The sequence below is a fragment of the Nuphar pumila genome, chromosome 8 (genome assembly GCF_984573655.1).
Source record: "Nuphar pumila chromosome 8, dmNupPumi1.hap1.1, whole genome shotgun sequence".
NCBI classification, from domain to species: Eukaryota; Viridiplantae; Streptophyta; class Magnoliopsida; order Nymphaeales; family Nymphaeaceae; genus Nuphar; species Nuphar pumila.
In genome coordinates, this window is record NC_143256.1 from 47739582 (window position 1) to 47763870 (window position 24289).

Below are 24289 nucleotides of genomic sequence, written 5' to 3' on the forward strand. Positions count from 1 at the left end.
CCAGATATTCAACAAATATTTCCTATTCAAAACCATTTTCAGCAGCTAATCCTCAGTTTTTCCCTACAGAGAGCACCTGCATCCTTACATGGTTTAGACGAGATCCAGAAAGAAAACCGCGCCAGTCCAGATTATCAGTTCCCCGTCAGTTTCAGTACAAGAAATGGCCTCTTCACAATCTGCCGGAAATGGAAAGCAGCAAGCTAATGATGACATCGACCCACAAATGTATTCATTGTTCCAGAGAATGCTAAGTAAGTTAATGACTGAAGAAACAGGAGCTAGCTCAGAAAGAGCCCACAATAAGAAAAAGGTCAAAGGCCGAACAGTGAAAAAGAATGTGAAGATCACTAGGAAGCAGAATCATCACGAAGAAATATCTGATGAGGCAGAATCAGCAAAAGATACTGATGAGGAATATGAAACTCACCAAGCAGTTAGAAAGTCTACTCAAAAGCAGAGGTCAACTTATAAATCTGGGAATCAGTCTGTCAATGACCCTACTCAGCCACAACTCCGAGATGTGATGAAGATGGTCAAGGATCTGCAGGCCCGTGACAAGGGCAAAAGGGTCTTTACAAGTGAAGATTTTTATGACGGACTGGATGGGGATGATGATCTTGACAATCTCCCCAAGAAATTTATCAAATTCGATGGTTGGGGTGACCCAAAGGCACACCTCGCCTTTTTCTTTGCAGAATGTTTCAAGTTCAGGAGGAATAACCGAGCCTTATTTCTTTGTTTCCCTCACAGTCTGGAGGGTATTGCAGCAAAATGGTATTCAGAGCATATTAATCCTATAGAGCTAAAAGAGTTTGACAAAGTGGTCAATTTGTTTATTGAACACTTTTTATTCAATGCTGAGGCCCTCCCGACTCTCAATCATCTCTGCAGTCTAAAGCAGAAGGAAAACAAAAAAGCCAGGGATTTTATTCATAGGTGGAGATCCGCTTATAACAAGATGCGTGATCCGATATCAGAGGGACATGCATTATCTTTGATCTTGAGTAACTTCTCGCAACCCCTAAGGGGACTGATTTTCACATCTCCATCCATGACCTTTATAGAATTGACAGAACGAGCTGAATGGCTCGAGTTGAGTATGGAAATGGATCGTACGAGGGTTTCATCTTCACCAAGAATAGCAATCAACAAGAATCGAAAAAGAAAATCAATTTCATCTTCTCTTCCAACGTCGGCCACAGTGACTGCAAAAATAGCAAGAGCAACCATACAGGCCAAAAAAAAAAGTCTTCAAGGCAAAATAAAAAGTTGGATCAACAGAAAGAAAAGATAAAGCGAGATGGTTGGGGTAGCGATCGCCAGTTTACTCCTCTTGAGCAACCTGTCGATGAAATCCTTGAATATATGTTGACCAAGGAATTGGTAAAGCTCCCAAGAGCTACAGATCCTCCCACAATCATGGAAAGATTCATAGACCAGTTTTAAAATTTTCATCGGGCAGTAGGGCATGATATTGACCATTGCTTCGCCTTCAAGAACATCGTTCAAGACTGCATTGACAAGAATCTCCTTGTTGAAGATGAAAAGAAGGACCAACCATCCTGATTAAGCTTTTTCCTCAATCACTCAAGAAGCTGACAATGCTAACATTTCTCATTTCTCATTTTGCTTTCATTACTTTGAAGGGATGATGAAATCCCATTTACCTTTCCCTGATATTCATTTTTCCTTCACTACATCAATAAAATTATCAATTTTCATCATAAGCTTGATGCCATCTCTTGTTCTCCTTCTCCACAAAATATTCTTTCATGTGGAATGACCCTTTTCAGAGTCCCTCATGAATCGATCAAAAGTTGATTGTTTTGTTACCTTCAGGGCGCGTTCTTCGAACGACAATTATCTTTCTTCTATCCAAAACTTGCTTCCCCTGTTACATTGGGGCATTACTTTGAAAATTGTCTTTAAAACATCCTGTATGCAGGCAGGATCAAACAAATCTCTCATTTTGCATGTATCTGCATTCATTTGCATTCGGTTTACATCAGTCTAACTACCCATTCAGGATAAAGGATAAATCCTGAGACCCCAACAGTTGTCCAAGTCATCGTGAGAATGAAGACTTAAAATCTCTCATCAGAATCAGTTGGGTAAGATTTTCAAAATCCAGTGTTCGTGCTGGTAAATTTTCAAAAATCAATGCTCGTGTTGGTAAAATTTTGAAATCTAGTGTTTGTGCTGGAAATTCTTCAAAATCCAGTGTTCGTGCTGGTAATTCTTCAAAAAACAGTATTCGTACTGATCCATTTTCAAAATCCAGTACTTGTACTGGTTCATTTTTAAAATCCGGTATTCACACTGGTACATCTTTCAAAATCCAATTGTTATTGGTCGGACTTTGAAAATCAAATTTTTATTGGTCAAACTTTCTAAATCCGGTTTTACTGGTTAATGTTTTCAAACCTAATTCATGCTGGTCTAGTCTTCTCGCGGGATTCGAGTTCCGACTCGAATTTTTTTTCCTCCCGGATTCGAGTCCCAACTCTAATTTCTTTCTCTTCTGAATTGGTCTAGAAGATTCGAGTTCCGATTCGAATCTTCTTCCAAATCCAATTCAGAATTGGTCTAGAAAATCCGAGTTCTGACTCGAATTTTCTTTCAAATCCAATTCATCTAGTTTTCTTTCCTTCAAATGTCTTGAATTGGTCTAGAAGATTCGAGTTCCGATTCAAATCTTCTTCCAAATCCAATTCAGAATTGGTCTAGAAAATCTGAGTCCCGACTCAAATTTTCTTCCAAATCCAATTCGTCCAATTTTCTTTCCTCCAAATTCTAGAATTGGTCTAGAAGATCCGAGCTCCGACTTGAATCTTCTTCCAAATCCAATTTACCTAGTTTAAAAGTTTGAACTTCTACAAAAACTATCTTGCAAATTGGTCTAGAAAATCCGAGTTCCGACTCAAATTTTCTTTCCTTCTAATTGATCTAGTTTTCCTTCAGGATTCGAGTTCCGACTCAAATTTCTTTTCCTTCCAAATTGATCTAGTTTTCCATTAGGATTCGAGTTCCGACTCAAATTTCTTTTCCTTAAAACCAAATTGGTCTAAGTTTTTCCTTTAGGGTTCGAGTTTCGACTCGAATTTCCTTTCCTTCTGAACTTTCAAAGTTTTTCCTTTAGGATTCAGGTTCCGACTCGAATTTCTTTTCCTTAAATCCAAATTGGATAAAGTTTTCCTTTTGGGTTCGTGTTCCGACTTGAATTTCCTTTCCTTTAAATCCAAATGGGTCTAGTTTTTCCTTCAAAGATTTGAGTTTCGACTCAAATTTTCTTTCCTTCAAAACCAAACTTTCTAGTTCTCCTTTGAAGACTCGGGTTACGACTCAAACTTTCCAGTTTTCCTTAGAGGATCTGAGTTTCGACTCGGTCGTTCTTTCAAAACCAACTTCTGAGTTGGACTTACCTTCAAAATCCAGCATTGTGCTAAGACTTACTTTTAGAATTCCAATTTCCTATTGGATTTACCTTTAGAGTTTAGGTTTGTGTAGGACCTTCATCCAGAATCCCACTGATGTGTCAACTCGGATATCAAGCAATTTCTTTCACCAAAGATTCCAAGAATATTTTGCCAATTTGTCATTAAATATTTATTGATTTAAAAACCTTTATTGCATAAAAGAATTACCTCAAAATTACCTTCAGTGTTACTTACAAAAGGACAAAGCTTTTGCGAAGAAGGAATCAAAATTCAAAATCTTTCTATTGGTCAACCAAAAGGATGAAGAATAAATCCGCGATATGGCCAGCAAAGAAAATTCAATGTTGTTGCAAAGCCATAAGTGATTGATATTAATCGCAGTCAATGGCACACTTTTAAAGATCATTCTTGGAAAATAAAGCAGTCGAAATATCCTTGGGTGATACAGAAAAATCCACTCAATGTCCATATCTCCTCAATCATCTAAGCTGCAATTAAATATCTGCAAAATGGATCTCTCAATTGTCGTCAAGATAAAGACGAATTATGCGAGTTAGACCCCTGGGGCCAAAGAAGATTTGAATCATCTTCAAGATGACGGAGTTTGTGACGGATCCTTCCAAGGAAAGTTCAGAGCACCGTCAAGATGAAGGCGACTGCGATGAACCTCTCAACAAACCCTAAAAGATATTTAATTTCTCTATCATAAAGAGATTTCCAACCAAAGAGCCAATAATCGTCAATATAATCCCTGAGAGAAAAGAAGGATCAAAACATCTTTGAGATGAAGGAGTTTGTGACGTACCCTTCCAAAAAAAAAGAGAAAGAGAGAAAAGTCAGGACATCTCTAGAATGAAGGATGATGTAATCCCCGAATACCCAAGAAAGCTCCAATTCTGTCAAAAAGAGAGTGCAGAAAGATCATCATGAGAAAACAATCCCAGGATATTAGGCTGCCGAATCTATCAAGAATCTTCTTTAATTTTTTGAAATTCTTTTATCAATATTCTTTCACCAATAGCTCTCGCAATATCAAAAATACTTTCTTTTCCGTCCCTATCAAGGAAATTGATAGCTTCCTTGAAAGAAAGCCAATTGTAAGCAATTTGAATTTGAATCTTGATTCTACGGAGTTAGCTCAATTGGAGGTAATACTTTGGGTAGAAAAGAGAAAATATTTTCGTACCGATATACATCATTGTTTAGTATTTTGAATCAACAAACAATTTTAAACATTTTGGCAATATTTTCTTACTATCTTGACATGAAGCGAAGAGCTCAATGCCCATCTTGACATATTCTGGCATCACCTTTTGCCTCCTTGAGAGAGTAACCTTTATCATCTTTCGCGTTGTTGAAAGATTAGCCTTCTCTCCAAAAGGATAGCCTTTGTCGCCTTTCGCGTTGTTGAAAGATTAGCCTTCTCTCCAAAAGGATAACCTTATTCATCTTTCGCATTGTTGAAAGAATCACCTTGTTCCTATGGATCACCTTATTCATCTTTCGCGTTGTCGAAAGAATCACCTTGTTCCTATGGATCACCTTATTCATCTTTCTTATTGTCGAAATAATCGCCTTGTTCCTATGGATCACCTTATTCATCTTTCGCGTTGTCGAAAGAATCACCTTGTTTTTTTGGATCACCTTATTTATCTTTCGCGTTGTCGAAAGAATCGCCTTGTTCCTATGGATCACTTTATTCATCTTTCGCGTTGTCGAAAGAATCACCTTGTTCCTTTGGATCACCTTACTCATCTTTCGCGTTGTCGAAAGAATCGCCTTGTTCCTATTGATCACCTTATTCATCTTTCGGGTTGTCGAAAGAATCACCTTGTTCCTTTGGATCACCTTATTCATCTTTCGCGTTGTCGAAAGAATCGCCTTGTTCGTATGGATCACCTTATTCATCTTTCGCGTTGTCGAAAGAATCGCCTTGTTCCTTTGGATCACCTTATTCATCTTTCGCGTTGTCGAAAGAATCGCCTTGTTCATATGGATCACCTTATTCATCTTTCGCGTTGTCGAAAGAATCGCCTTGTTCCTTTGGATCACCTTATTCATCTTTTGTGTTGTCGAAAGAATCACCCTGTTCCTTTGGATCACCTTATTCATCGTTCGCATTGTCGAAAGAATCACCTTAATCCTTTGGATCGCCTTATTCATCTTCCGCATTGTTAAAAGATTAGCCTTTTCTCCGAAAGGACAGCCTTAACTATCTTTCGCATTGTCAAAAGAATTGCCTTCTATCGCCTTATTCATCTTTTGCGTTGTCGAAAGAATCGCCCTGCTATTTTGGATCGCCTTATTCATCTTTCGCGTTGTCGAAAGAATCGCTCTGCTCTTTTGGATCGCCTTATTCATCTTTCACGATGTCGAAAGAGTTACCTTATTCCTCTTCAAAAAAGTCGTCTTATTTGTCATCCAACTTACCATTTCTATTCCCAATCAGGTTAAGGGTATAAACCTGGGCCTCATTTGATGAGGTATTTTATTTTCCGCCCAATCACGTTAAGGGTATAAACCTGGGCCGCATTTGATGAGGTATTCCATTTTCCGCCCAATCAGGTTAAGGGTATAAACCTGGGCCCCATTTGATGAGGTATTTCATTTCCCGATCAGGTCAAGGGGTTAAACCTGAGCCTCATTCTTATGAGGTATTTTGTTTCCCGTCCCATCCAAGTTAAGGGCTAAGCCTGAGCCTCATTTTGATGAGGTGAATCTTTTTCTTTGTTCTCTATTCCCTATCTATCATCATCATCAGAGCCAATTCTTTCACACCCAACCAGATTTTTCTAACTGGGGCATTTTTTTTATATATATATAGTCCAAATTTGGTGTGTTTTCTTTGCCACTAAGCTCGGCTTACAACCGGCTTAGTAGCAAAGAGGGGCATCTGTAAACACCCGAAATTTTAACCCTCATCCAGTCTTACATTTCATGTCATTGCATATCATTGCATACGTTCGGCATACCATTTCATTGCATTGCATAGCATTGCATGTCATTACATCTCATTTTCGAGATCCAACACTCCTGTTTTCAAAATATTTAATCCAGATTCAGGCTTTAAAACTTTTCTTTCAAAAACAATTTTAAAACCTGGGTTTTTAATCAACATTCTGTCATTTGCCAACCCCCAGGACCTTATATTTTGAAATGTTTTTTTTTCAGAAAACAATCTGGATTCGTTTTAAACTCAATTTTCAACTGATTTCAATTCTCAGATGAGACCCATATAGGTGATGTCGCTTCTGGATTTCTTCATTTATCAAATTTCTCAAAAATTTCAGAGTCTTGGTTGGATCAAGACTCTACCTTTTTATCTTTTTAAAACATTTTCAAAACTCCATTTTGATTTTAAACCAGTTATGGTCATATCCCTTGTCCATTTCCTCCATTTTGGCCAAAATCTTAGAGTCCTAGTTGGATCAGGACTCTTTTTCCAGAGTCCAGTTGGATCATAACTCTTCTTTTCACTACCTTTTTACCTGTTTTCGGAGAAAACCTTTTAAAATCTTCTGTTTTAGCCAAAATTTCAATCTTAGTTGGATCATGACTCTTCTTCAAAGCTCCAGTCGGACTAAGACTCTGTCTTTTGTTACTATTTTTACCTATTTTTAACCAAATCTTTCAAAATGAGTCAAAAAATCAGAGTTTTAGTCAAAACAGGACTCTGTTCAGAGATTCGTAGTTGGATCAGGACTCTAATTCTGATTTCAATTTTGAAAGAATCTTTCAAAAATCTTTCCATCTATCAAAATTGTTATACCTAAAGGGGGTCAAAGGGAACTCTTTTCTCTCTCAAATTTCCGTGGCTTCTCTCTCCTCTCCAGCACCTCCACCTTCCTCCATTGCAGTTTCAGCCCCAAGGTGAGTTATTTAATATTATTTTATTATTTTTTATTAGTTTTTTATGATTTTTCAATAGATTTCACCATGGAAACTCCCCTTTCATGGATTTAACCATGGATTCAACCTCAAGAACCTCAAGTTCAATTCAAGAAGATAATCTAACCCTGTTCCATGCTGTTTTCCATGATTCTAATCCATTAGAATTGATTATTGCATTATTTTGTTATATTCTTAACAAAGAAAACATGAGATTTATCCGATTAAATGGATTAAATCCATGGTTTCAAGGGTAAAAGCAATTCTAGCCATGGATTCCCTGTGTTTTATTTATTTTTTTACTTATTCATGTTTATTACATGTATTCCAGCATAAAAATTAATTTTGTTTTACTGTTTAAGTATTTTTTTTATTGTTTTCATTGATTAAAGCATGTTTTATTGAGTTTTATTAAATTTATGTGTGTTTTAAGCTTAGATCAGTAAAGAGCATGTTAGTTCGTATTGAAGTACTCACTGTAAATTTCTGATTTTTGTATATGTGATACACGGATATGTCAGTGAGCTACTGTAAAAAAATTAGATGTTTTGGGATTCAGGAACCATGTTAATAAAATACAATGTCAAATCGTGATTTCTGTTGATTAAAATCGTTGTTTAATTTCAAGCCTAACTTGCAGATGTGTTATTTCTCTCATCCGATATCCGATTTGAGATCTGTAAAGTGTGGCAGCTTCATGTTGATGTGATCTATTTACTGTAAAATTTTGATAATTGTTTGCTTCATTTTGCTATTTTTCTTCTGCCAGAGAATCAGATTTAAAATTTAAAACTCGTTAGGGTTTTCCAAAACCCTAATCTGACTTGTGATGATCATAGATCTCAAACTGTAGATTTGATTCATGATCTATAAAAAAATAATTTCATTATTTTTCTGTTTACTGTTCACTGCTAATATTTAAAGAATTTTTTATGAGGTCTGTTATTTGTTTCTATATTTTCAATCGAAAGTACCTGTTTTAACCAATGTTAGATTCATTGAATTTTAGTCCGGATTGCCGGAAGGGTTTCTCCCTTATCGAAGATGCTTTTTTTAAACTGTAAAAATGGATATATCTGTTTTTCTGTCTAGTTTACCTCTATAAAATTTTAGAAATTTTCATAGTGATTTGATTCCTAATTCAGGTCTAACACTAGAACTGGTCTGTGACCATGGACAAAAATAATTTATTTTAGGGTTTTAATGCAATTTTCGAGTTGGAATAATTATAAAAATATATTTTTACAATTCCAATCTTATTTTAGGGTGATAATAAGCGAAGGTGTAGATTTTTATCAAATTTGGAATTCATTTGATGCTTGAATGGATCAAATTGCAAAACAGGGTACCCGTAAGATCCCGAAACACTGCCAAAATCATGATATTTGTGATATTTCTTGATTTTCATGTATAAGTTTATGCTTTTTGGGTTTGTTCATGTTTAGAATCATATTAATACGTTTCATGTTTGATTTTATGTTTATTTCAATCATAAATCCCAAGTTTTTACCAAAATCTATTTCAGAAAACCCTGATTTCAAGGCCATAGTCTTGCTATCAGGGGTAATTTGGTCATTTGACCTCAATTTCGAAATTCTAAAAGCCTAATTTTTATGTTTTTAATCATGTCATATCATATTTGGTTTAATTTATCCTCATTTGAATTTCAAAAGTTGTATTTTATAAAATATCTTTCTAAAAACCCTGATTTCAAGGCCATATTCTTGCTATCAGGGGTATTTTGGTCATTTTGACCCTAATTTCGAATTTTCAAATCTCATCTTTATTATTTATTCAATTTTATTTCATATTTCATTAAGTTTGTATCAGAGAATCATGGAAAAAGGCTTATATCTAGCAAAATCCAGCAATTTTCAGATATTGCTGGATAAACCTAGAAAAATCAACATATCTTCACTAATCCATTTTTATAGTTTTGCAGGGACATTGAAGACTTTATTTTCAGTCATTTAAATTCAATTAGTGATGTAAATTAAATGTAATATTTGGAATAAGATTTACATTTTTTGCTTAGATTAGGATTTGCATTGCATATAGATTAATTATGCAAATTTTAATATCTGATGAATGCATTCATGCACATATTACAAATCCACTATGGTCTACACGAATGGCACATGTAGTAGCTCTTATGGAGTTGACAAACTTGGTGGAATTCATATTTATGGCCATAGTCAGAATACGAATGAGACCCAGATTTGTAATCTTCATATTAGCCACATTTAGCCTACACTCTTAGGCTAACTTCAAAATGCACTGCATTTCTTAAAACTCAAAAGGATTTTCTCAATTCCTCAAAATCAAGTCTTTCAAATCCATATTCATTCATTTGCAAATTCAAATTCTAATTCCAAGAAATCGATTTTCTCAAAATTTTCTAAGTCTTTCTCAGAAGTCGATTTTCTCAAAAACATTGAGTTTCAATGGTATTTCAAGCATTTCCCAAGTTCAAAATCATGATTTTTCAAGTTATATATTCAATTTCCAAGTTCTAATTCAGAAAAATCAAGTTTTACAAAGTTATTGGGGTTTTCTCAGAAATCGATTATCACAAAACCTCTGGATTCTTCAGAATCGATTTTCACTTTCTTCAGAAGTGTTCTTTCAACATGATTCACAATTTTCCAAGTGACATCTTTTCCAAGAAATTCCAATCATTTTCAATCCTTGAGGCAAACATCATGTTTTCAAATTTGCATTTTCAAGAAAATTCATAGCACATGCCTGATTCTTTGTGCATTTAGGAAATAGAACACGATTTAGACAAGTTGAGCAAAGCTAAGCACACAATTGATCTTTGGTTCAATTACCCCTGGTAAAGGCGCCAAGAACGGTTGAACCTCGTACCGACAGACGAGTCTCATTCTTCAGAATTATCCCGCATTTTAAAACGGAGGCGAGTTATTTTCAAAGGTCAGTTTGACTTGCAAAAGTAAAATTTTGCGATGATAACAACGCCCCAAACCCCAACCTTGGAAAAACCTTAGATTTTCTATGAATTTTTTTTTGAAAGGTTTTATTGAAAAACAACGGAAAAAAAGGTGTGAGGAAGGTGGCAAAGCCGCGAGTCTGGACGGCCACAGGTGAGTCCAACAAAAGTAACTAACAGTGTAAATAAAAGTACAACCACAATTATAAAGAGGGTATACAACCTGACAATTTAAAGTTTACAAAATGTAATAGTACAAAATCTCAAAATAGGGAATATATCCCAACCAAAACCCAAAACCACTGGGACAGGATCTATAGCTAAGTGTGGGTCCCCAAGCCTCCACCGTGTGTCGTCGCATCAATACTATACCTGTTCATCACCTGCATCCCCATAAAATGGGGTCAGTGCTCTCGCGAGGTGGTGAAGAAACATCCACAATATATATCATATCTAAGAGGAAAAACAAGGAACAAAAACAAGAACTAACAAGTGTAAGTGTCGGTGTCAGGTAAGTGCGTACGTGACAAGTGCTAGTCAAGAGAAAAAGTAACAGAACTGAAGTAACTGTAAGGCAAGTAACTAAGAGCAGTAGCAGAACTGGAACAAGTATTGAACAAGTAAAGTAACTGAAGTAACTGCTAAAAGTAAAGAAACTGAAACGACTACAGTATGTCAGCTGCGATTGGTTAGTCTTTAAGTTCTTCTTGTTACTCCTTCGGGTACGTGTGATCATCGCAAAATTTTTCCTCTCTTGTGTTCTCTCTCTTCCTTCTCTTTTCCTTTCTAACCTCTATTTCTCTTTTTTTGAGGGGAGAAATGAAAAAATAGAAAAGAAGAGAGAAGAGAAAAGAAAAGAAGAGAGAAGAGGAACTCTTTTGCGGGGTCTCACTTGACCTTAGTTTTGAAAATGTTTAAGAAAATAACTCGCCTCCATTTTGAAATATTTGCGGGAAAATTGGGAGACGGGATTCGCTCGTCGGTACGAGGTTCGACCGTTCCTGTCGTCTTTACCAGGGGTAATCGAACCAAAGATCGAATTTATGCATTTTTGCTTTGCTAAAAGATTATCTAAGAATTTATTCTAAGTCTAAAAATACACAAAGAGTCAGGCTTGTTCAATGCAAGGATGTATGCTCTTTTTAAAAAAATGATTTGGAAATCTCCAAGTGTTCCTGAGATGAATCTAATAATAGAGTGAAGAAAATGGTTTCTAACTTAGAACTTGAGATTTAAAGTTCTAAGTCTTTGAAATAATCAGAGTTTGGGAAAATAAATCTTTGAATTTGAAAAGAATGATTTGAAAATGAGAGAAAAAGAAATAAAGTTTTAAAGTCAGAAATAGACTTTGAATTTGAATTTTAAATCTGGATAGAGATGAAATTTGAAATGGAATTGAATTTCAGATTTAAAGTTTGAAATCAGGATGGAATTCGGATTTGGGAAATCCAAATGGAATTTAAAAATAGAAATAGATTTAAGAAGTCCAAATGGGATCCGAAAGTGGAATTGGGTTTGAAATCTGGAAATCAATATAGACTTGGATTTGAAATCTGGAATTAGGAAGGGAATTGGATTTGAGATCTGGGGTCCAAAATGGAATTTGAATACAAAATGAAGTTAAATTCTGGGATGGAATTGGATCCGAAGTCTAAGATCCATAATGAAGTTGAATTCTGGGATCCTAAATGGAATTGAATTCGAAGTCAAAGATCCATAATGAAGTTGAATTCTGGGTCCTAAATGGAATTTGGATCTGAAGTCTGAGATCCAAGATAGAATTGGATTCTGGATCCTAAAAATGGATTTTGGATCTGAAGTCTGAGATCCAAGATGAAATTGGATTCTGGATACTAAAATGGATTTGGGTTCTAGATCTAGAATTGGATTTTTTTGAAGTTTAAATTTAGAAGATAAATCAGGAATTTCAAAGTTTAAATTTGAGCTTTGAAATTTGGGATGTTAATTTGAATTCGAATTTGAATCCTGAAAATGAATTTAGAATTCCAAAGTTAAATTGAACTTTGAAATTTGATTTGAAATTTAAAAATTTGAATCTTGAATATACAAATGAATTTCAAAGTCAAATTGGACTTTGAATTTGAAGTTTGAATTTGGAATCAGAATATGAATCGGAGATCTCAAAATTAAATTGAACTTTGAAATTGAATTTGGAAATGGAATTTTTAATATAAAATTGAATTTGAAATCTCAAAGTCAAATTGGACTTTGAAATCGAAATTTAAATCTTTGAAATAAGATAGAAGAATGAATTGAAATAGAGATTGAAGAAAGATATTTGAGATCACTTGGATTTTGAGAAAGAATTTTGAAAATATGATGCAGTTTTATCCTACATGATGAATGAATTTAAAGAATTTTAAATTGGATTTTGAAAAGCATATTTCATTCTTTAAATGAATTTAAAATAAGATTGAAAATATAATACATCCTTGACTATGGTCATTGAATGTATTATGTAATAATCTATATTTAAATTTAGATGAAGAATAAAACATATTTTGGTGCTTTTATAGAGTTTAAAATGAAATTAACTCTCAATATACCCTGACTATGACCATTGATATATATATATATATTTTGAGTTAATTTTAAACTAAACTCTGATAAAAGAGGGAAATATTTAGAAAAATATGACGATTTTTTAAAGGGATCCAGTGTTATTCCATAGAAGATAAAAATCCTAAGACTTGTTCACATCCTGACTATGGTCATTGATGTGAATCATCAACTTAGGATTTAATCACCTTTTATAAAACGGTGCACGTGTCATTCGTGTGCCCATTTGCGAAATTTTGAAATAAAAGCAGAAAATGATATGAAAACAAACGATTCATGATATCTATAATGCTCATTCATTCTAATCTAGGACGGGAAATGTAGGGTTTTCATTAATACCCAGCTTATTACAAATTTGGGAATGCAAAGGAATCATAAAATCCTAAATCTAAGAAAATTCCAACAATTTCTGAATATTTCTTGCAAAACACTTAGTTATTATAAAGTGAGAGGAAAATGGAAATGGAAAAAATATTTACATTGTATCTAAGGATACCGATAATTAGATAGACATGCCTAAATAGAGAAGAACACATATATGAGAGGCAATGGCATATTCTGTATCTATGAGAGAATGTGCATATATACATATATATATATATATATGTATATATATATATATATATATATATATGTGTGTGTGTGTGTATGTACATATATGTAACACCATAGGTAAATGAAAACCTATATGAGAGGGCATATGCAATGGATGAAGGCAAGAGCCAGAATGGTCCAAGGTGAACCATCCTGAAATGTGACAGCCATAGCTGCTTGTGGTGAGCTATTATGAAAATGGAAGGTCCTAGTGGCTTTTTGTGAACCACTTGTGAGAACTCACAGTTTGTGGCAAGTCTATATACAATGATTGTGTTGTAGTGCCTGATGATGCATGAAATGCACATCAAGTTAACAAGTTTTTCATGCATTTGGTAATGAGTTTAAGATGTTAAACCCATGTTTAGATGCATTTTGATAGTAAGGGTTTCGAATTTCAGAGAAATCGGAGTTAAAATGAGAGAGTTATGGCTATTTCAGTGTTCGGGCACGAATTTCGATGTGGATCGGATCCATATCCGACCCAATTAGGCTATTTGGACCTTGGATCAACCTTTTGAAAACCCAAAATCCAACCCACACGCATATCCATATCCAATTCAAAAAGTTTTACAGAAAACCCCTCAGAAAGTGGCGCATAGGAATAAAATTTTTTATAACCTTGTTTCTGAAATTTCAAAAAGTATAAATACACTTTTTAGAAGAACCCTAGGCGTCTTTGGCATTTGGATTGGCGCCTCTTGCTGTGATTGTAGCTCCAGTCCTTCTCCTACCTATCGTTCCATCACGTTCTCCATTGAAGATTGGTTCTTGCTTGGTTTCCAAGCATTAGTCTTTCTCCCGTTTCAATTCTAATCATTTCTTTAGCATCCTTGTTGTGATTAATCATCATTTTTTGTATTTTTGCAGGTGTAGCAGAGGTGGAGACCATTAATCTTGATCGGAAGTGCGAAACACTCCATCAAGATGAGCCGGCCCTACCTCCATCCGGTTTTCTAAACCCTCCGATCGCGAATCGGCACCCGTTCCATTTTCGGTGGATCTCCAACGTGTTGCAGCTGCAAAAGTACTATTCGTGGTGATATTCCAGCATTCTTGAACGGTTCAGGACGTCAAACCAAGGCCATTGTCTGCTCTCTTCTTCCCTACGATCGTCGGATAGCCCTAGAGGTAGATCTTCTTCTCTCTTTTCTTCTAGCTAAAGCCTAAAATGTGTGTGTGTTCTTTGTGTTTTATTTTCTGTGTGTTGCTGTGTTTTTCATGTTTCAGCCTTAGTATAGAGCTCGTTCACAGACCAGCACGCTAGATTAGGTTTTATTTCATTGATTGTGTATTCGATTTGTGTTTTTCTATCGTTTTCATCTAAAAACGTGTAAATCGGCTAGAACCCCTTCTAGCCGATTTTTCCATTTTATGTCCAGCGTGTTGGTGTTGTTCTTTTTCCCAAAACATCGTTTCAAAAAGTTGTATTTTGATTTAGTTTAATCGTTGGTTTTGTTTGTTTGGTGTTTTAATTAAAAAGAAAAGAAAAAATCGGCTAGATTAACTCTAGCCGATCTTGGTGTTTCAATACGTTTAAGTACTGGAACTTTTCTGTGTGTCTTTCGTGTAATCTGAAGATTATTCGTCTGTGTCCTGTGTGATCGAGATTTGTTTTTGTTAAAGAATTAGGTTGCTTTGATTCTTAGGTGTTGTGTGAATGTTTTTGCCAAACTCGTGAATAAAGGGTTGAAGTTGGGTAATTACGATGAGTCTATTGTGTAGTTGTGTAATTTGATGTTTGTTTGCAGTTAACAGTCTTGTAAGGTTGTGTAACTCAAGTTCATAGGATTTGATTCCTGCTAAATATCGTTTTTGATGTTTTAGTGTTTTTAGTGCTTTGTTGTTATTGAGAAAAATACAAAAATTAAGTTTTCGTGTGTTCTTAATTGTAGTGTCCAGCCGGCTGTAGTCCAATATTCATTTAGTCCAGTTGTTACAGTAGTTTAATTAGTTGATTAATTTTTAGTTAATATAGATTTTTATTTGTTGTGGTAAATGTAGTGCTAAATAAGCTTAGATTCTTATTGTTTTAGTTTATTCGTGTAGTTAGGTTAGTATTCTTTTGGTTCATGTAATTCCCAGCATAATATTGTGAACAGCCCAAATTTTTCAAAAAATTGTAAAAATGACCTTTTTGCCCCTGACTCCATTTTTTTTAGAAAACCAAAGCTAAAAATCAGATATTCTTCAGATTTTCAGGATTAAAGTCCATATTGATATATTCAAATTCGATTCCAGATCCGGACCCAGTGTTCAAAATCCAAATCTGAGCTTTGTTATCCAAATTTTCAAAATAAAATTTCAAAAATACCAAAAATTACCTTTTGAAAGGATCAGACAGTCCATCCGATATCCGTTTGGGTCCATCAAGTTATATTACTCGATTCGAGATTTAAAACTCGAATATTTCCTCAAAACTTGGGTCCAAACCCATTTTTTGAAGAAATCAAACCCAAATTTCTCAGAAAACCCTTCTCTTTGTAAATATTTCTGAAAATTTATAAAATGACTTTTAAATCCCTTATTTTTCTTAGTTTCATAACTTTATGTACTAAAATGAAGAAAAAGAACAAAAATTCAAAAAGAAGAGAAAAATCTGAAAAAAATTAGAAGTAAGCCTTTTTATAAAAATCATTTCTTATGAAAACCCCTTTTTAGCAAATTTTTCTTAAAAGAACCCCTCCTTGAAAAATTTCATGAAAAACCGGAGAGACCCCTTTGCAAAAATGTTTTTAGGGTTTTTCTTTGAAAACCCGTAAGAAGGCGAGGATAAGTGGTGGCCGACTCTCTTCATCGCCCCTCTCTCTTTCTCTCTCCTCCATTACCCACTGAAACCCTCTCTTCCTCTAAACCCTCCATCGCACTCCTCCATTCCTCCTCCTCAAAACCACCTTCCTGAACCACCCATCTCTAACAGCAACAAACCCTAAACCCCTTCTCGAATCATCTTCTCCACCTTTAAAAGGGGCACGGAAGGCCTCTTTTCCACAATTCGTCATCACCCCACCATGTTCTCTTCTTTCTTCCTGATTTCCCCTTTCTTTTTCTTCAACTTTCCCTAGTTCTACTCATTCTGCCGAAGGAGGTCAATCAACACCCTGTAGCAGCGATCAGCCCATCTAAAGAAAAATCGATCCCCTGCAGCAATACACGGGAGAAACATATCCCCCTCTCGATCGAATCCGATTACTCCGAAGCGTCTGAAGTTACAGTTTGCGTCGGTATACCCATAGTATACCTTTGCTGGGTGTCGATCCCCCTCTCTCTTCCTGCCTTCTTCCTTAAGTTTCCCCCATTTATCGGATTGAAGGAAATTCCACCTCCTGCAACGAGCAAAACCAAGAGGAAGCACCGCCTCATTGGTCGAATCGTGAGTAGATTTCTTTACTTTTTCATTTTCTTTTCCCCTTTTTTTTTTATCATATCTTCTCCTCGTTCCCTCTTGGTTTTAATAAGTTAAGCTACAAGCCTTGTACACAGCACTGACCTGCACATAGCAGCTTTAGTCTGTGTTTGGCAATAACAACAGAACACATTGGTTCCGACAACAAATTTTTTTTTTCCTTTCCTTTTCTTCTTCCCTTTTTTTTCTTTTTTTTCTTTCGTTTCTTACTATTTACCTTTGAATCTTTCAATTTTTTATAAGTTTGGATATTTGTTTACATTTGATCCTCAGTTTTTATGATCAATCGCTCGATATGCATAATTTCTTGTTGATAGTTTCGATCCCTTAATATTCGTCCTGATTTTTTTTACTCTCCGCTTTAGTTTAGTTCTTTATTCATGTTTTCCTTATCTTTTTGTTTCATCAGCATCAGATCTCCCATTTCAGGTTATCTCAACGCGTCTCTAATCTTCTGATCTATCTTGTTTTCGTTAATTTTCACATATTGCTTTCTGTTTATGTTCACCGGATGCCATCTATTTTCAATTTGCAAGATAAGGAATCAATTAAATTCAAATAGAAATCCCTCCCAACATGGAATTATTTGCCAGCAGTGGTGGAGAGACTATTTACGATGGTTAAGCCTCTCTGCAAGAATCTTTGGGCCTAACATATCTATATAATCCACGATTGTCCTTCTCGAGCGAAAGGATCCCAACTCACCTATGTCCAATCTCACCAAGGTAGTCTATGGCTTTGATGATCAAAGAGTGTATGATAATGAAAATATGTGAAATAGCTTCGGAACACAGAAGCCTAGATACATCGCCATATTCATATCTTCATTTGCATATCAGCTCTGGGTAAGAAGGAAGTTGGTTCTCGCCATGGTTCACGATACGGTGCCCCTTTGTTTTTTTTGCGAACCTGGCAATTGAATATTAACCCAAATAAATGATTCCTGGATTATTTTTTTGTGTCTTCTTAAGTTGTTTGCTCTTGCAGGTACATCTTTTCCCATTTCCACTTATTTGACAATTAGGGTCAAACCATGCCCTATATTCAGAGGGATATCAAGAGAAGATGAAACACTCTTTCGGGTCCCTGCAAAGATAATTAACATAATAGTCAGAATAGGCTGCAATAATTCTCTTTTTGCTATCCTACTATTGATCTGATAAAACCAGAGGTAAAGATTTGCTGCTGGTCTCTAATAAGATGAATCTTTGGTCGATCAAGGAAATCCTGTGGTGTCAAAATATATATATCACATAAATCCTGCGGTCCTATGTGGTCAGAGAGTAAACAGGGTTTGAAGCATTCACATGCTATTCATGTTGGTAACACGGCTATCATTATATAGTTTGGTCTGTTAATACTAGGTTAACAGGATACTGGATTAACAGGGTCAATGTTTAGGTGTATTAGCTATGTGTTACCTTCTGCAGGTCTGATGGTTCATATTTGCCGATTCCTATGCTTCGTAACAATGGGTATATGTCAAATGTTGATAACAGGAGGTGTGCATTACTTGGGATCAATTCATCATGATATGCACTGTCAATTTGGTTAGCTTTTCTATAAGGATCAAGCTGTTGCAATCAGGTGAGAGTCACTCATTTACCCTTTTTTTTTTTTAGCTGTAACTTGCTTTTGCTGCATCATACTACCTATCTTCTGTTTCAAACCTTCTGATTGTTTCTTTTTCACCCATTACTTGAATCTACTGTAAAACCATCTCTACATGTTGCATACCATATCGATGATTAGATATTGCATTCCATAAGTCATTTTTTTAGATTGACCTTCAATCTATGCATCTGTACCTATACCGATTCCCCAGCCTTCTCATCCCACTGTAACAAACAAGTTTATTTTTTTTAGAAAGGTCCAGGGATGATTCTGTTCTCAAGTTGACTGATGACAGATCAACATGGTAATCCTCCCTTGACATCACTTACAGTAAGAGTTGAAGGGGGGGGTGGGGTGCTACAACAACATATATTCTGAAGTCTCTAATCATTCCCCAAATATAGAATTTGCAGATAATCTTGGTACTATTAGACATTTGCAGATACTCACTCCCTAACTTTGAGTGCAGGGTGACAACATGGAAAACTCAAGGATGTCTTTGTTTCCCTTTTATCCCAGCAAGGGTCTGGGGAAAATCCTAACACCGATTCAGAAACTTGATGTTGGAGTCTCTTGCCATCGAGGGTGAGAAGATTGTCCGATAAGATCTGTTGGTGATCAGGGTATCCAAAAAAAAAATGATAAAAGAGGATCTTAGCTAGTGCCACTTAAAAGGTATGTCATTTAAAAGATTTTTGTTCAAAGCTAATAGCCGAAACCATACAACTGAATCATCTGGTTCAGTCACATAACATGAGCTCTAACCCTTGCTTCACGCAGTGTATGTTCATTCATTACTCTCTTCTCTTCACTCCTGCACACACCTATCATTTCATTGCAATGTTTCTGCAAAATACACTATTCGTACATCTCCACCATCACTACAGCATATCATTTATAATCAATTTATTGCTTAATTCTTGAGAATATGATGTCAGAGTTGGTTTGCTAATCAAATTTAAGGCTTGAGTTTTATGTCTGAAATTGACCAACTAAATTTGCTATTTGAGTTTCAAAAGTCTGATGTCTAAATTTGATGTGTTAATCCGTTCATTGTATTTGAAAGGATCAGTATTTGTACTTAACTCACTGTTCGTATACATCAATATTTGAAAGGATCAGTATTTGTGCATTATTTTCTCATCAATCCCGCACTACTTATATTTCAAGTTGTATATATGATCAGTTTGACCTACTCATTATTCGTATACATCCAGTCTGGTCTATGTTTTATGCATGTCTAAATGTAAATATGTTCCATCTTACTCATATCCCACCTATCAATATAAGTGTATTTCTCATTAGGCTTAAGCATTGCCTTTGGGTATGTATATGATATTTTTACATGATTATATGTACATCTCTTCATTAGTGGAAACCTAATCATATGTACATTGGTTCTAGCATGACATCTTCCATTTGCTTCTATATTTTACAGTTTGCTTTATACTAACCTCTTTTTACAGGAAAATATATGAAAAGTGTCATTTTTTTTAATAATTGTAATTTCAATTCAAACTCCAAGTTGTAATAGCTAGATTTGAATGAGAATTTATATTTCTTGTTTTAGATAGAATGAATGAGCATTGTAAATACCATGAATTGTTTGTTTTCATGCATTTTTGGCCTTTATTTCTCAAAATTCTCACAATGGTGAAACACGAATGGCACGTGCACCATTTCGTAAGAGGTAAATTAATCCTAAGTTGAGGATTTACATCAACGGCCATAGTCGGGATGTAAACAAGACTTAGTGTTTTTATCTTTTATGAAATAACATTGGATCCACACTTGATCCCTCTTTTAAAAAATCATCATATTTTTCTTTAAATATTTTTCTCTTTTATCAGAATTTAATCTAAAATTAATTCAATATATATACCAATGGCCATAGTCAAGGTATATTAAGAGTTAATTTCATTTTAAATTCTATAAAAATGTATTTTATTTTTCACTTGAATTTAAATGTGGTTATTATATAATATATTCAATAACCATAGTCAGGGATATATTATATCTTCAACCTCATTCTTAATTCATTTAAAGAATGAAATAACTTTTCAAAATCCTATTTCAAAATTATTCAAATTCATTTCATCATTTAGGATAGAATTGCATCATATTTTCAAAATTTCCTTTTAAAATCCAAGTGATTGTGAACATCTCTTCTTTAAATTCCTATTTCAAATCTACCTCATTTCCAAACTTTGAAATCAAATTCAAAGTTTAAAATTCAACTTGATTCATTTTATAAAATTCCAAATCCAAGTTCAAAGTCCAATTTGACTTTGAAAATCATTCTCAAAATCAATTTTGAAATTCCAAAAATCCAAAGTTAGATCCTAATCCCAACTTGAATCCAGATTTTCAAGTACAATCCCCACTTTTGGATCTCAGACTTTAGATCCAAATTCTATTTTAGGATCCAGAATTCAACTCCCATCACTGGATCTTAGGTTTCAGATCCAAAATCCATTCTAGGATCCAGAACCCAATTCTACATTGGATCTCAGATTTCAGATCCAAATCCATCTTAGGATCCAGATCCCAATTCTACTTTTTGGATCTTAGACTTCAGATCCAATTCCATTTTAGGATCCAGAATCTAACTTCACTTTGGATCTCAGACTTCAGATCCAAATCCATTTTAGGATCCAGAACCCAACTTTACTTTGGATCTCAGACTTCATATCCAAGTCCATCTTAGGATCCAGATCCCAATTCTACTTTTTGGATCTCAAACTTTCGATCCAAAATCTATCTTGGATTCCAAATCTTAGATCCAATTCCATTTAAAATTCAAAATCCAATTTCATCTTGGATCCCAGAGTTCAGATCCAATTCCCGTTTTGGATTTTAAATCCAGAATTCAAAATTTAAAAATCTCAATTCTATTTAGAATCCATACTTTGAATTCAAATTCCATTCTGAATTCCAGATTTCAAATCAACTTCCATTCTCAATTCCAAATCCAATTCCATTTCATCCCAAAACTCAAATCTCATTCCCATTTAGGATTCTAAATCCAAGAATTCAATCTCCTCCTGAATTTCAACTCTATTTAGAATCTAGACTTTGGATCCAAATCCCATCTTGAATTTCAACTTTCAAATCAATCTTACTTCTCAATTCTATTTTTCCACATTTTATTCTGATTTCAAACTCCAAAAGTTAGTATTCAATTTCATTTTCATCTCTATTCTGATTCAAAGTCCATTTATGACTTTGAAATTTCCTTTCTTCTCCTTTTATCTCAACTTCAGAATTATTTCTTTCAAAGCCAAGATTTATTCTCAGACTCTGATTACTCTAAAAACTTGGAACTTTAAATCTTAAAGTTCTAAGTTAGAAACCATTCCTTCACTTTATCATCATATTCATCTCAGAAACACTTGGAAAATTTCAAATCATTTTTAAAAAGAGAATACATCCTTGCATTTGCACAAACATGATTCTTTGTGCATTTAGACTTAGAATAGATTCTTAGATAATTTCTTAGCAAAGTAAAAGGCATAAAATTTGACCCTTGGTTCGATTACCCCTGGTAAAGGTGCCAGGAACGGTCAAACCTCATACCGACGAGCGGATCCCGTTTCCCAGTTTTCCTGCAAATATTTCAAAATGGAGGCGAGTTATTTTCTCAAATACTTTCAAAATTAAGGTCAAGTGAGACCCCGCAAAAGAGTTCCTCTCTCTCTTCTTTTCTCTTCTCTCTTTCTTTCTGCCTTTTATTCTCCTCCCTTCAAAAAGGAGGAAATAGAGGTTGGAAAGGAAAAGAGAAGGAAGAGAGAGAACATTACGAGAGGAAAAATTTTGCGATGATCACAGTTTTGGCGACCGTGATGGGACCCGGCCCCGTCTCGTCGAATTATGCCTTTGCTTTGCCTTAATATTTTCTAAGTCTTTATTCTTCTATGTCAGCTTCATTTCCATGCAAACCTTAGGAGCCTAGACTCTGTCCTAAAGCTGGCATCATTGCATATATGATCTAAGTATGGTTTCGTAGGACCATATTGATGAGATTATTCCATAATCACATTAGACTTAGGTCTTAAATACAACTCTCCTCAATTCTAGGGATTGAATGCAAAACAATATATGCAAGTGTATGCTTCTCTTCATTTTAATCTATCTCTTTAGGACTTGCATTAGAGCCATCTGATTTCTTGCATGATGAGCATATTTTGAAAACCTCTCTACCTAATATTGTCTCGGTCTTCACGTTGCTGGGTTGTCTCACTGAACCATAGTTCGGGAGAGAGGCTCACAACTGGACCACTTATTTGGGTTTGTGCCCCCCTACCACGTACCTAAGGGCCATAGTCCGAGGTATATCGGTAGGTGCTCAAGGATGTTAGGAAGCCATTACTTTAGAACTGGAGGAATATTTCTATGCCACATACTTCGAGCTTCGGCTTGAGTATATTGGCGTATCTCGATTGGAATCAGATGATCTGAACCCTAGAGTTAGGATTAAGGTCCTACAAGCCATTTCAAAATATTGCATTTAGAGTCAGCCTCTAGGGATTGCTGTTTGTGCATCCTTGTTTGTATATCTATGATTGTATGGTATTTTATATTCCCTATATTTTCTAAAACCCTGGGTATATATTATTCAAAATTTTCTCATTGTTTTAAAACCCAGGTGTATTTTCCTTTTTCTTCTCTTAATTTCTTCTAATTCTTTTTTGATCCTGCCTGCAATTCTTCAAAAATTTTATTTTCTATATTCTATTCCTTACCCTCAGTTACAATAAAACATCTTTTGTCAGGATATGTCCTTTTCAAAATTTATCTTTATTCACATTTTACTTGTCTATCCTTTTTCATAAAAACAGTGCGGTTGTCGCAAATTTTGGTGACAACCCGATCCCTCGTAATGGGATGTTTTCATTTTCAGATTACGATTTCCTCCTTTATTAAAATTTCTTCCTATATTTTTTTTAAAGACCCATTTATGCTCTACAGAGAGCATTGGCGCTATCAGTTGAGTCAGGCAAAGCTCAAAGATTACACTGCTCTAACATCCCAGTTACAAGCAGAGAAAATAAGGAATGGATTCTCAAAAATCTGTCAGAAAGGGAGTTCAGGACAACGAAAGTGAGATCGATCCCGCGATATACCAATTATTCAAAAGGATGATGGTTGAAATATTGTCTGAACAAGCTGAAGCCAATTGCAGAAAAGCTCCCACAGAAGGAAAGACACCTGTCACTTTCCCCATGAATGAACACGGCAATATCGGTATAGGAAATTCCAAAGCCAGCAGGAGCAATAATCAATGCAACCAGGGCAGCAACTTGAGAGAGTATAAAAGCCAGATTGGGAAATATTGTGAAAACCGTGATAGACCTCTTCAATACAGTCCTCAACAAAGAGGCAAGAAGCAAGAAGAACCAAAGCGTAAGGATTAGAGCAAGGATCGAGATTTCACTCCTTTAGATGAACCGCTCGACAAAATCCTCGAATACATGATGTCTAATGGATTACTCAGGCTCCCAAAAGCCGTCAGCCCTTCCACAGTCATGGGAAAATATATAGACCAGTTTTGCAGATACCATCAAGTAACAGGGCATGACACTGAGCATTGCTTCATCTTCAAGAATATCGTTCAAGACTGCCTTGATAAGAATCTCTTCGTTAAAAATGAAGAAGAAAGGCATCCAGATCTCCAAAACATGCAAGCCCAGTCCAGTTACCAGACAGGGGTCAGTGCTCAGCAGAAGTCAAGCAAGCCAAAGAAAGCAAAGCATGAAGGTTGGGGTTATGATCGTCAGCTTACCCCTCTAGGTCAGTCGATCGAAGAAGTTCTCCAAT